Genomic DNA, 12,280 nt, shown 5'->3' on the forward strand with positions numbered 1-12,280 from the left:
TGGATCTTGAAGTCTTGACTACAGAGCTCATCCAGGGATTTTTATAACAAAGTTGACCAACTTCACACATACATTAAGGGCCTGGACACAAGTTTAGGTCAGTCTTTTTCCAATAGGCCTGCTCTTACAGTAGGCAGCCCATTTAATTTATATCGAAATACTAGGAAATTCATATGTAATTTCCCCAAAGAATTTGCATATTAAAAAAATAAAATTTGGAAAAGGCAATGCTTAGCCTAAAGGTCTGAGTCTCTGACTGCTTCTTGAAATTACGTGTTGTTTATTTATTACTCTTTTAGGCAATTTTTTCTGTCATTAGAAGAGTTTCCTAAACATTATTACCATTACCCACATATACGAACTACAAGATAATCATCATTCAACACAGACTTCCCCAATTATTCATGCCCTGGTTAGACCATAAAGGATCATTTGGCCTGATTAGCTATTCTCAGCTTCCAGTCAATTAGCTAAGTAATCTCTGCTTGTCTTACTTTGTTAGTGTTCAGCACAGAGCTGGAGGAAAGTGCTTCAGGAAGGACATTTTGGCTACTTTTGCATTCATAGAGCAGCCAGTAGAGCTTTGTTAATAAAATTAGCAGCCATCCTAACTCCCCTAACCTTTGAAAGTTCATCTGTGATAGATCTGTGCTATCTATGATCTTACTCAACTCAAGCCAGGGGGAAAATTTGGTCTGCATTTCATTTTTCTAAAAATTAACACTTCATTAGAGCAAGAAAAACTTCTTTCTGTATTCCTGTAGAAAATTAAAGCTCAAGGCAATTAATACCAGGTCACAAATCCACTGGGGCATTATGAGCTCTGGACTGCAGTCCCTGCAGTATCTGATGCACCCAACTTCCCACAAGGTCCTCCAAGAAATAATAATGACATTATTTTGGATAAAGATTTTCGATGTTCAAAGTCCCAAGCCAAAATTATTTCATGTCTAAAAAAAAATGAAGAATTAGAAAATATTCATTGTACAGTTCATTTTCCTTTCTAATCCCAAACATACTTGTCAATTTAAGGCAGCTGTCTAGGAAAAAAAAATCACTGCTTTCCTCTGCTCACACACGTTTTTGATGCCATTTGTGTGGGCTTATTTCCACATCAATCAATTCTCTGACACCAGGTGGGTATCCTACAGTTCAATTCAGTTATGACACTATCTAGCCTAGATTATAATCAGACCTCACAAATTAAAGGCTTAGTTCTACTAAACTATCCCTAGTTCACAAGTCAGTCACAAGTCCCAACTATGCTTGGTAATTCTGACAGACCAACTATAAATGAAGGTTTCCACGATACTATATAAGACACAGATGAATAGCCTGATAAAGAGATACACAGGACGAGGTATGGGAAGGAGTGTAGAGCTTCTGTACCCTCTTTAATATGCCAATCTTCCAGAATCTCCACGTGTTCAGCTCAGAAGCTCCCTGAACCCTGTACTTTTGGGATTTGTTTGGAAGTTTCATCCCATAAGCATAATCAATCATTAACTCAATCTCCAAATTATCTTCCCTTCCTAGAGGTTGAGGAGGTGGGGCTGAAAGTTCAAAGCTTCTACCCATGGCTTGATCTTTCTGGAAACTGGCTCCCATTCTGAAGTTTCCCAGGAGTCTACCAAAAATCACCTCATTTAAAAAGAAGCAGAAGGAGCAGAAGCAGAAGTGGAAGAGGAGGAGAAGAAAGAGAGGAGGAGGAAGAAAGAGAAGAAAACTCCTATCACCCAGGAAATTCCAAGACATTCAAAATCAGGGTCACAGACCAAATATTAGAACAAAAGATTTCCCCAGAACTCTTATCGCTTAGGAAATTTCAAAGATTTTAGAAGCTCTGTGCCAGGAAGTGGGATCAGATATACATATATACATGTACATACAATATAATGTATAATTTTACAGCAGTGTTTCTCAAAGTATGATTGCTGACCTTGTAATCGAGTTATTCCAGTTTTAAAAGTCTTTCATAGGAAATAATGAGGATAATGACATATATACATACAAGTGTTAACTGTAGCAAAGTTTATAAACACTTAAATATACAAAATTCGAAAAAAAATGTTTTAAAATGGAAGATTAAAAATCTTGGAAAATTTGGCCCTCCATGAAAGCAATTAAGAAGTTGAGAAAATGATCAAAAACATTTTCAGAGCTCTGGAAGTCAATCAAAGACTTATAGCAACGCTAGTAGGACAAGAAAACCTGCTGAATCTTGGTAGCATTTTAAAGTACACCATTCCTATCACCCATTCCCAGCTCAGTGGTAGCCTTAAGGGAGCAGAAGAAACTTTATTTTCAAAGAACTTTCTTTCTTTCTTTCTTTCTTTCTTTCTTTCTTTCTTTCTTTTCTTTCTTTCTTTCTTTCCTTTTCTTTCTTTCTTTCTTTCTTTCTTTCTTTCTTTCTTTCCTTCTTTCTTTCTTTCCTTCTTCCTTTTTTCCTTCCTTCCTTCCTTTCTTCCTTCCTTCCTTCCTCCCATTCTTCCTGTCTTTCTTTCTTCCTGATCTGTCTAGTGGTTTCCTGGAAGACCTGACTTGAAAAGCTTTTTTATTGATCATCCAATGCTAAAAGCATTTTCATGACGGACAGTGGCAATTTTTTTTTAAATATTTACTGTCAAGTATTTTTAAAGTATGCCTAAACGAAATGATGGGTAATAGTCAAGGCAAACAATAGACTAACCAAAAACCCAAACAAGAAGGAAAAACTAAGGTGTGAGATGTTCATAAGGCATTGAAAACCTCAACAAATGCCTGGAAATGTAGAATGCACATGTAGAGTCATGCATTTGTTCAAGAAGGACCTGAAAATTCCTTAAGCTCTTACCTCTAGATGATCTTGAAGTTCTGCACAAACAGGATGTGAAAGTTAAGGCAGGATTATAAACTGCTTGTCTGAGTGTCAAAAGTATACCCCAATAAACACACAGAGCCTCCTGGGAAAGACTAAGAGATGTGTTTCTTTTAGGAATTTAAGGAAATTTCTGTCCATCATTAGATTATCAGTGATCTAATCAAGTAGAAACAAGTAGTAGTAATCTAACTAGTAGAAACTGGTATGCTGACTATAGAGAACTAATTCAGAAGTCATTTACCAAATACCAGCCACTACAACAAGCGGCAGCAAAAACATACTCTGGAGAGGGAGGAGAATATTATTTCCAGAGTTGTCACATTATATTGTTTGAAATTCCACTTTTCAACAACAGAAAAAAATTCAAGACATGAAATTAAAAAGTATGGTCCACAACAGGAAAAAACAATCTGGTGTCTGCAAGCTGGAGGACCAGAAAAGCCAGTGGTATAATTGTTTGAGTTTGAATATCTGAGAATCAAAAGGGATGATGATGTAAGCCCTGATCTGAATCCAAAATCCCAAGAACCACGAGTGCCCTCATCTGAGGGCAAGAGAAAAATGTCTCAGCCCTAGCAGAAAGAGAGCACAAATATGCCCTTTCTCCATTTTTTAAATGGTTTAAATAGTTACTTTAAATGGTTTAAAAACTAGTCAGGTCCTCAGTATATTGGATGATACCCATTTACATTGGGGAGAGACATCTGCTTTACTTAGTTCACCAATGCAAATGTTAATATCTTCTGGAAACATCCCCACAGACACATTCTGAAATAATGTTTTACCAAGTAAATGGTCCAGTAAAGTTGACACATAAGATTAAACATTATGGCAAGGATGTGGAGAAGTCAGAACTCTCACACATTGTTGTTAAAGGGATGTACGATAATGAAGCCATTGTGGAAAGAAAGTATTTCAGTAATTCCCAAAATGTTAAACAAGGTCATTTCCAATCTTAGATATATATACCCCAAGAGCAATAAAAACATATGTTCTCACAAAAACTTGGACATAAATAACATTATTAATAATCCAAAAATTCAAACAACTGATGAATTTATAAACAAAATGAAAATTAAAGATTGACCACTAATGAGGGGTTTATTTTTGGTGTGACAGAAATGTTCTAAAATTAGATTGTGGCAATGGTTATATAATTCTATGAGTATACTAAAAAATGATTTATATTCTTTAAATGGATAATTGTTATGAGTTGAATCTCAATAAACCTCTTTTTAAAAATGTGCTTTAACATCAAAAAGAAAAAATAAAGGACAATTTTTTGTCTATGTCTTGCTAGATGCAGATACTATTTGGGCTATAACTTGGTAGGTAGCAGGGTACAAACACTGGGTTGCACAAAGGTAGGGTTCATAGAATAGAGAGTAATTACAGAAACTAAAGTGGGTCACTAAAGTCTGAGTGTAGCAGTCTGAGCAGCCACACTTTAGGATTAGAGTTAGCAGAATTATAAAGGAAGTAGAGGGAGAGAATATGACATTCTGGCTGGAAACACATGGGAAGCTCTTTTGACAGCTTTCTATAGCCAAGAGGACAAATAATACCAAAGTGGATATAACAGGGCCACTCTTGATCTGAATAGGGCAGTATGCTGGTTCCATGACTTTTAAACTGAGGTTAAATCCAAGGTAGTGAAATTTTTTGTATAGTGCTGGCAATATAGCTACAAATCACAGGCTAAAAGGAACATACACTCCAAGTCAGGAGACCTAGTGACTTTAACAATCAATTTGGGACAAAATTTATCCTACAGCATGTCAGATTACCAATCCTCCTTGTGCCCTTCTTCAATCGTGGGAAAATTGACCACTTCTTGAGTCTTTACTGGACCCATCCATAATCATATAACACATAAAGCACTTTGCTGCATTTGTGTTTGCTGGACTATTTCCCCTTTTAATCTATTCTTTAAATAACAGCAACTGTTTCACTTGCCTGGACATATGTGTTTACACATCCCGGACACCTAGCAAGGCACCTGGCATGTTTATGGATGGACCCTGAGGAAGAGGTCCAGGAACTCTACTGTGGCCCCAGCCTGTAGGTTTGTTAGACCCCTTGACTCTCAGAAACAATAAATGCCACAAGAGTAATTTGGTCATTCTTTTAAGACCCATCACCAGCTGCATCACAGTACTATGTGTTAATGTGCCTCTTTGTCATTACACATGAGTGTCTCTTCCCTTTGAATTTTAATACCCATGTTCCTAGACAGAACCAAGAGTAGAAGCAGTGGAGACAGTTAGTGAGTGCATGTGAATATAAATTCTGTAATAAAGCCATCCATATTTGTGTTCCTTTCCTAGTTGTTGGCTAATCTAAGCAATTTGCATATATTCACTCATCTTGTACTACCAATAATTCAATGACATTAAGCAAATCATTTACATTCTTTGTGCCTCAATTTCCTCATTTGTAATAGGGATATTAACATTACCTACCTCATGGAAATATTGTTAGTATAAAATGAGTGAATATACACAAAGCACTTAGAATAACCACCATGTGCATTAGATACTAAGATTATAAGTAAAATATCTATAATAATAGGAATTCTTTATAGGGTTGCTATTAAGCTATCACACAATATTGGCTATAATCATTTCCCACCTACTGTCAATGTTACTTATCTGTACAAATCAGGAAATTAAGTTTGAAGTTACAAAGGATTTCTATTTTATTCCAGTTTTTGAAAATTAACTTTATAATTTATATAAAAAACACATCTCCTTACTTCTCCTTGAAGGAAAAACAAAACAAAACCAAGCTTAATACTGAGCTACAAGATGTTGCATTACTATCATGCTTTACATACTGCAGTGAAGTTAAAGAAGAAAAAGAAAATGGTTACTCAACCAAGCAGTTAGAGTCAAGGAAACCAATTCCAAAGTTGTCACTCTGCTCTGCTTTTCCATTGCAGGCACTCACAAAAGCAGAAACAATGGCATTATAAATTATAATCATGCAAACTGCCCATAACTGTGAAGTGTGTGCCATGGTGGAAAAGTATAGGTTTAGGGAGCAGGTTAACTTAGATCCAAATCTGGGATTTTCTCTTACTAAGTATATGGCACCAGGAGAGTTATTCAAATTCTATGAGCTTCCATTCTCCTGAAATAGTTAGTTTGTGAAATTATTATGAAAAAATACACAATGAACCTGAAGTGTTTTGTACATCAGATACTATTTAGTAAATGTTTAAAAGATCATAGCTATTCTTATTAAATCTAATTGTATCTTTAAAAATCAAGGTAGTAGAATCTTGCTGCTGTCTGACCCAACATTGCTTCTGGCTGTTTGGTTGATGTAGGCCTGAGATTTTCCAAATTAGGCAGGTCACAGTGTTTTCCACTCCAGCTGGAAAACGTAGGATGAGAGGTATAGCAGGTGAGGTGAGGGAACCTAGAAATAGCATACTGAAGCAGTACGAGGTGAGACTCAATGCTGATTCTTGTGTTTGGGTTTACCCACTATCCACCAAGATACTAAGTCATGAAACAAACAGCAATTCGGGGTGTAGATCTCTTGTATAAATTGTCCCACTGGGTTCAGTTGGTTATTCATGTCTGAAGCTCAGGAAAATGCTTTCAGCTGGAGATCATGATTTGGGTAGAATCTTTATCTGGGGAGTGTTGGGGGATATCAATAGGACAACCAAGGATTTGGAACGAGACCTGTCAAAGGGGAGTGTTGGGGGATACCGATAGGACAGCCAAGCATTTGGAACAAGGCCTGTCAAAGAGCATTATCCACTGGTGGGGCTGGAGCAGGGGAAGCTGAGCCTATAGAGAAACTGAGAGGAGATGGACAGAAACCCAGAGAACCTGAAGACTGCAGGTGCACAGACCAAGGGAGGATTCTGAGTCCTGGAAGGAACACAGGACCTAGGTACACCAGAGACTCTACTTGAAAAATGTAATTAGTATACAAACAATCAGCGTGAAAAATCTCAGAAAGGAAGATTCAGTCAGTCCTTAAGGCAATGGGTGGAAATGGTAGGTAAGAAAGAAGGTGGGCATGAGTGAGGAGGAACAGAGTGAGACCCAAGATGAACCAGTAGTGAGAATGGACATTTTTATGAAGGAAAATAGGGCTTAAAGCATTTGAAGTGAAATGAGGATAATCATCTAAAATATACAGGGATACACAAAAGATGATAAAGTAAAATGAGTATAGACTAAATATTAAAAATGAGCTCTAAAGCAAGAGAATAAAGATTTTAAAGGAGAAGAAATCAAACTTGCAGGAGAAATGCTGGAATAAGAATGTAAACACTGTTGGCCACAGCCTCAGGGGAGTTCCACAGATTATGCCACACATTGGGCAATCACTAAGATCATCCAGAGGTGGGAGGACACAGACATTTGTTGGGGGGTTGTTTCGCTTTTATGCAAGTAATTCTATGATTGGGAAATTTTTCCCACTATTGAAATGACAAGAAAATGCTCTTAGAAATGTCAATTCTTGACAAAAATAAGAGGGAATGCTTTTCTGGGGAAAAGAGCAAAGAGCAGTTAACTGGTCAGCAGGAGAACTGAAATGGAATTCTTTCATCAGTGGATATAACAATGCCTATGCCACGAAGTTATGAGAATTAACTAAGGTAGGGATTGCAGAACACTGAAAGCTGTGCTCAGCTTGTGGTAGGCTACCAAGAAAGGCCATTTTATGCTTCCTTATCACATCCTAGTGCATTGCCGCTCTTGACAAGAGTCATCTTATATAAAATTAAAGACAAGGGAATGGACTAGAAAGTATTCTTGTTCATTTAATTGAAGAGGTATTATATGCAGATGGTGAAGCAAACAAAGAACAAAAAATCTTACATACTATGAAGGTAAACCTCTGTCCGCCACGGGGAGAAAAACAAAGTGAAAAGACAAACAGGGAAAGAATATCTACAACCCATAAAAAATACACGATGAATATCAAAAGCGGAAGAACTCCTATATATCAATAATAATAGACAAGCAATCCAACAGAAAAATGAGCAATTTGAATAAGAATTGAACAAAATTTGAATGGTCAATAAACATGAAAATATGCTCAACTGCTTTAGTGATCAGATAAATGCATGCATACTAAAACTACAATCAGCTTGCATTTTACACTCACCAGATCTGTGCAAAGTAAGTCTGGCAATACCTAGTATTGGTGACATTATAGAGCAAAGCGAGTTCTTATATCCTGCTGTTGGAATAGTGAACTGGCTTTTAAAAATTCCATTTAGTAGACTAAAGCTTGGCATTACCCACTGATGATGGAGAAGATTCTCCATTTTGACTATGACATAGTAGCTTGTTCAGATTAATCCTCATTTTAATAAAAAATGTAGAAAAATACAAACAAAAAACAAACAAAAAACCCTCCTTTTAAAGCTACCAATATACCCAGGGTTTGAATAATCAAATCCAAGAGAAAGGAAACACATGAGGGCCTCAAATTTGCAATGTTATTTTACCCTTAGGGCATTTGCAAATTTTCAGGGGGCATAAAGACCACACAGAGAGCAAGTTTCTCTGTCTTTCAGCAGTCCCACTGAGATAGAGAACCACAGATTAGAGTTCAGGGCTACTAACACAGCCAGGATCTCAAGGCCCTAACAAACCTGATCTAAGTACTCATCTCAATGATCTCAAAAGCCAGAAGAAAAATAAAAAGAAAAGAGAAAGTGAAAGGAAGAAAGCAACAAAATGAGAAGAGAAAATGATGAAAAGGAAAACAAATGGAAAAAGACAACAAAGCAAAAAGGCATTTCTACAAAGACTAATAAAGTGATAAATTTCCAAAGAGAAAGACACAGACATAGAGGTAAAAGAGAAAAAAGAGAAGATACAATGACCAAAATCAGGAATGAATACAACATCATTATAGATTCTGTAGACATAAAAAATAATTAGAAGGCATTATGAGAAAGTTTGCACCAAAACTTTAAAAATTCAGATGAAATGGAGAAACACATTAAAAATAGGCTTACCAATGGTAGCCAAGAAGACATAGAAAATGTGAATAGTTCTATATGCATTAAATAAATTAAATCAATAATTTAAAATTTTTTCCATGAAGAAAATTTAGACACAGATGGCTGAATGGTAAATTCTTCTGAATACTTAAGGAAAACGTATTAATTTTACACAAAGTCTGTGAGAAAATGGAAAAAAAAAGAATTACTTTATGAGGTGATTTTTGAAGCCAAATTCAATTTATGCAGTCATCAAAAATTGGATGTCAAAATCTGACAAAGACGTAAGAAAGAAAATTATAGATGAATTTCTCATTTAACTTTCTCATTAACATAGATGCAAAAATTTTAAACAAAATATGCAGAAGCTGAATGTAATAGTATATAAAAATATAATCAAGTTAAGGTTTATTCCAGAAATGTGATTTGGTTTTAACATTAAGAAAATAATTAATGTAGCTCATTACTTTTATAGAAAAACAAGAAAAATATACGATCATTGTAAAGGCTACAGTAAGTGTATTTCATAAAACTTAACACCCTTTCATAATTAACAAGAAAAACAAGAAATGTAATACAAAAATTACACTTATGGGTGAAATATTGAAAAATTTACCTCTGAGATAAGGCACAAGACAAAGTTGTCCACTTCTTTTTTTTTTTTAATGTTTATTTGAGAGAGAGAGAGAATGAGCAGAGACGGGGCAGAGAGAGAGGGGGACAGAGGATCTGAAGCAGGCTCCATGCTGACAACAGAGAGATTGGCACAGGACCGACCTCACGAATCATGAGATCATGACCTGAGCCAAAATCAAGTCTGATGCTTAACTGACTGAGCCACCCAGGCGCCCGCAAAGTTGTCCACTTTTTTTCAACAATTATATATTTCTATACAGTATAATAAGGGAAGACACATAAAAGGTACAAGATTTTGAAAGGGAAAAAACTAAATGTCATTATTTAAAGATGACACAATTGTGCATACAGACAATACAAAAAAGATATGCATATAGATTATTCTAAGAAGCAAATTTAGCACCTGTATAAATTAGACATATTTAGCAAATATTTGCCTCTTCTGCCCACCTTCTGGAAGAAGTAGACCTGCCTGCCTCACAGATGTTGAACAAAGCTATATAACTTACGTTGGCCAATGGAATATGGGCATAAGTGAAAGTGTGCTTAGGCTTTCAGGATTTCATGTGTTTTTATCCAGCCTTCTGAGAACTTTCCTCCTCCTCCTCCTCCTCCTCCTCCTCCTCCTCCTCCTCGAGAAAAGCACATAATAGGTAGTGTCTGTCCATCCAGCTTGTGCCCCAGAATGAGATATTTGGAGTTGTTCCAAACAATTTGTGGATTCTCATCCAAAGCAGGGTAATCCCAGATAATTGTAAATCATACACCTTCATGCAGAGCTTCACCAATTTACCTGCTGCCACTGAATTTTAGGGTGATTTCTTATGCAGCATTCTTGTACTTATTAGCACATAGCATCATCTATTATGATTATAATAAAAAGATGTTGGATACAATGTCAATATGTAACATTTCATTGCAATACTATATGCCATTGAAAAGCAATTCAAAAAGGATATTTTAAAACATGATGCCATTTATAAAAGCATAGAAATCAAGTTCCTAGGAATAAATTTAATAAAAGATGTGTAAAACCTCTGAAAAGAAGACTAAAAATATCAATGAAATAAAAACAACGAAGAGCTAAATAAATGGAATAATAACCCATGTTAATATATTATCATGTTAATATATTATAAGACCGTTAAAAGATGTCAATTTTCATTCATAGTATTTTATGGACTAAATTCAATCCCAATCAAACTCTCATCTGATTCAAAATTTATATGAAAATGCAAAAATAAAAATAACAATAAGAGAAAATACAGTTCTCAAGAAGAACACGCTTAGAGGACTTACACTACTATGTCTCAAAGCTTTTAGTAACTTAGAGTAATTAAAACAGTGCAGTATTGGAGAGAGAGGGAAGATGGCGGCGTAGGAGGATGCTGGGCTCACCGCGCGTCCTGCTGATCACTTAGATTCCACCTACACCTGCCTAAAGAACCCAGAAAACCGACAGAGGATTAGCAGAACGGAGTCTCCGGAGCCAAGCGCAGATGAGAGGCCCACGGAAGAGGGTAGGAAGGAAGGCAAGGCGGTGCGCGCTCCACGGACTGGTGGGAGGGAGCTGGGGCGGAGGGGTGGCTCGCAGGCCAAGCAGAGCCCCCGAGTCTGGCTGGCAAAAGCAGAGGGGCCGGACGGACTGTGTTCCGACAGCAAGCGCGACTTAGCGTCTGGGAGGTCAGAAGTTAACAGCTCTGCTCAGAAAGCGGGAAGGCTGGAGGAAAAAGGGAGGGAGAGCTGTTGAGCCCTCGGACGACAGAGCTCAGTTTGGTGGGGAACAAAGGCGCTCACCAGTGCCATCTCTCCCGCCCATCCCCCAGCCAAAATCCGAAAGAGAACCAGTTCCTGCCAGGGAACTTGCTCTCTCCCTGCAAACACCCAACTCTGTGCTCCTGCGGAGCAAAACCTCCAGCAGCGGCTCTGACTCCCTCACTGCCACAGGGCCCCTCCTGAAGTGGATCACCTAAGGAGAAGTGAGCTAAGCCTGCCCCTCCTGCCCCCGAGCACCTTGCCTACCCACCCCAGCTAATACGCCAGATCCACAGCACCACAAGCCTGGCAGTGTGCAAGTAGCCCAGATGGGCCACACCACCCCACAGGGAATCCCGCCCCTAGGAGAGGGGAAGAGAAGGCACACACCAGTCTGACTGTGGCCCCAGCGATGGGCTGGGGGCAGACATCAGGTCGGACTGCGGCCCCGCCCACCAACTCCAGTTATACACCACAGCACAGGGGAAGTGCCCTGCAGGTCCTCACCACTCCAGGGACTATCCAAAATGACCAAAAGGAAGAATTCCCCTCAGAAGAATCTCCAGGAAATAACAACAGCTAATGAACTGATCAAAAAGGATTTAAATAATATAACAGAAAGTGAATTTAGAATAATAGTCATAAAATTAATCGCTGGGCTTGAAAACAGTATAGAGGACAGCAGAGAATCTCTTGCTACAGAGATCAAGGGACTAAGGAACAGTCACGAGGAGCTGAAAAGCGCTTTAAACGAAATGCAAAACAAAATGGAAACGACGACAGCTCGGATTGAAGAGGCAGAGGAGAGAATAGGTGAACTAGAAGATAAAGTTATGGAAAAAGAGGAAGCTGAGAGAAAGAGAGATAAAAAAATCCAGGAATATGAGGGGAAAATTAGAGAACTAAGTGATACACTAAAAAGAAATAATATACGCATAATTGGTATCCCAGAGGAGGAAGAGAGAGGGAAAGGTGCTGAAGGGGTACTTGAACAAATTATAGCTGAGAACATCCCTGACCTGGGGAAGGAAAAAGACATTGAAATC

Source organism: Panthera leo, chromosome C1 (genome assembly GCF_018350215.1).
Source record: "Panthera leo isolate Ple1 chromosome C1, P.leo_Ple1_pat1.1, whole genome shotgun sequence".
NCBI classification, from domain to species: Eukaryota; Metazoa; Chordata; class Mammalia; order Carnivora; family Felidae; genus Panthera; species Panthera leo.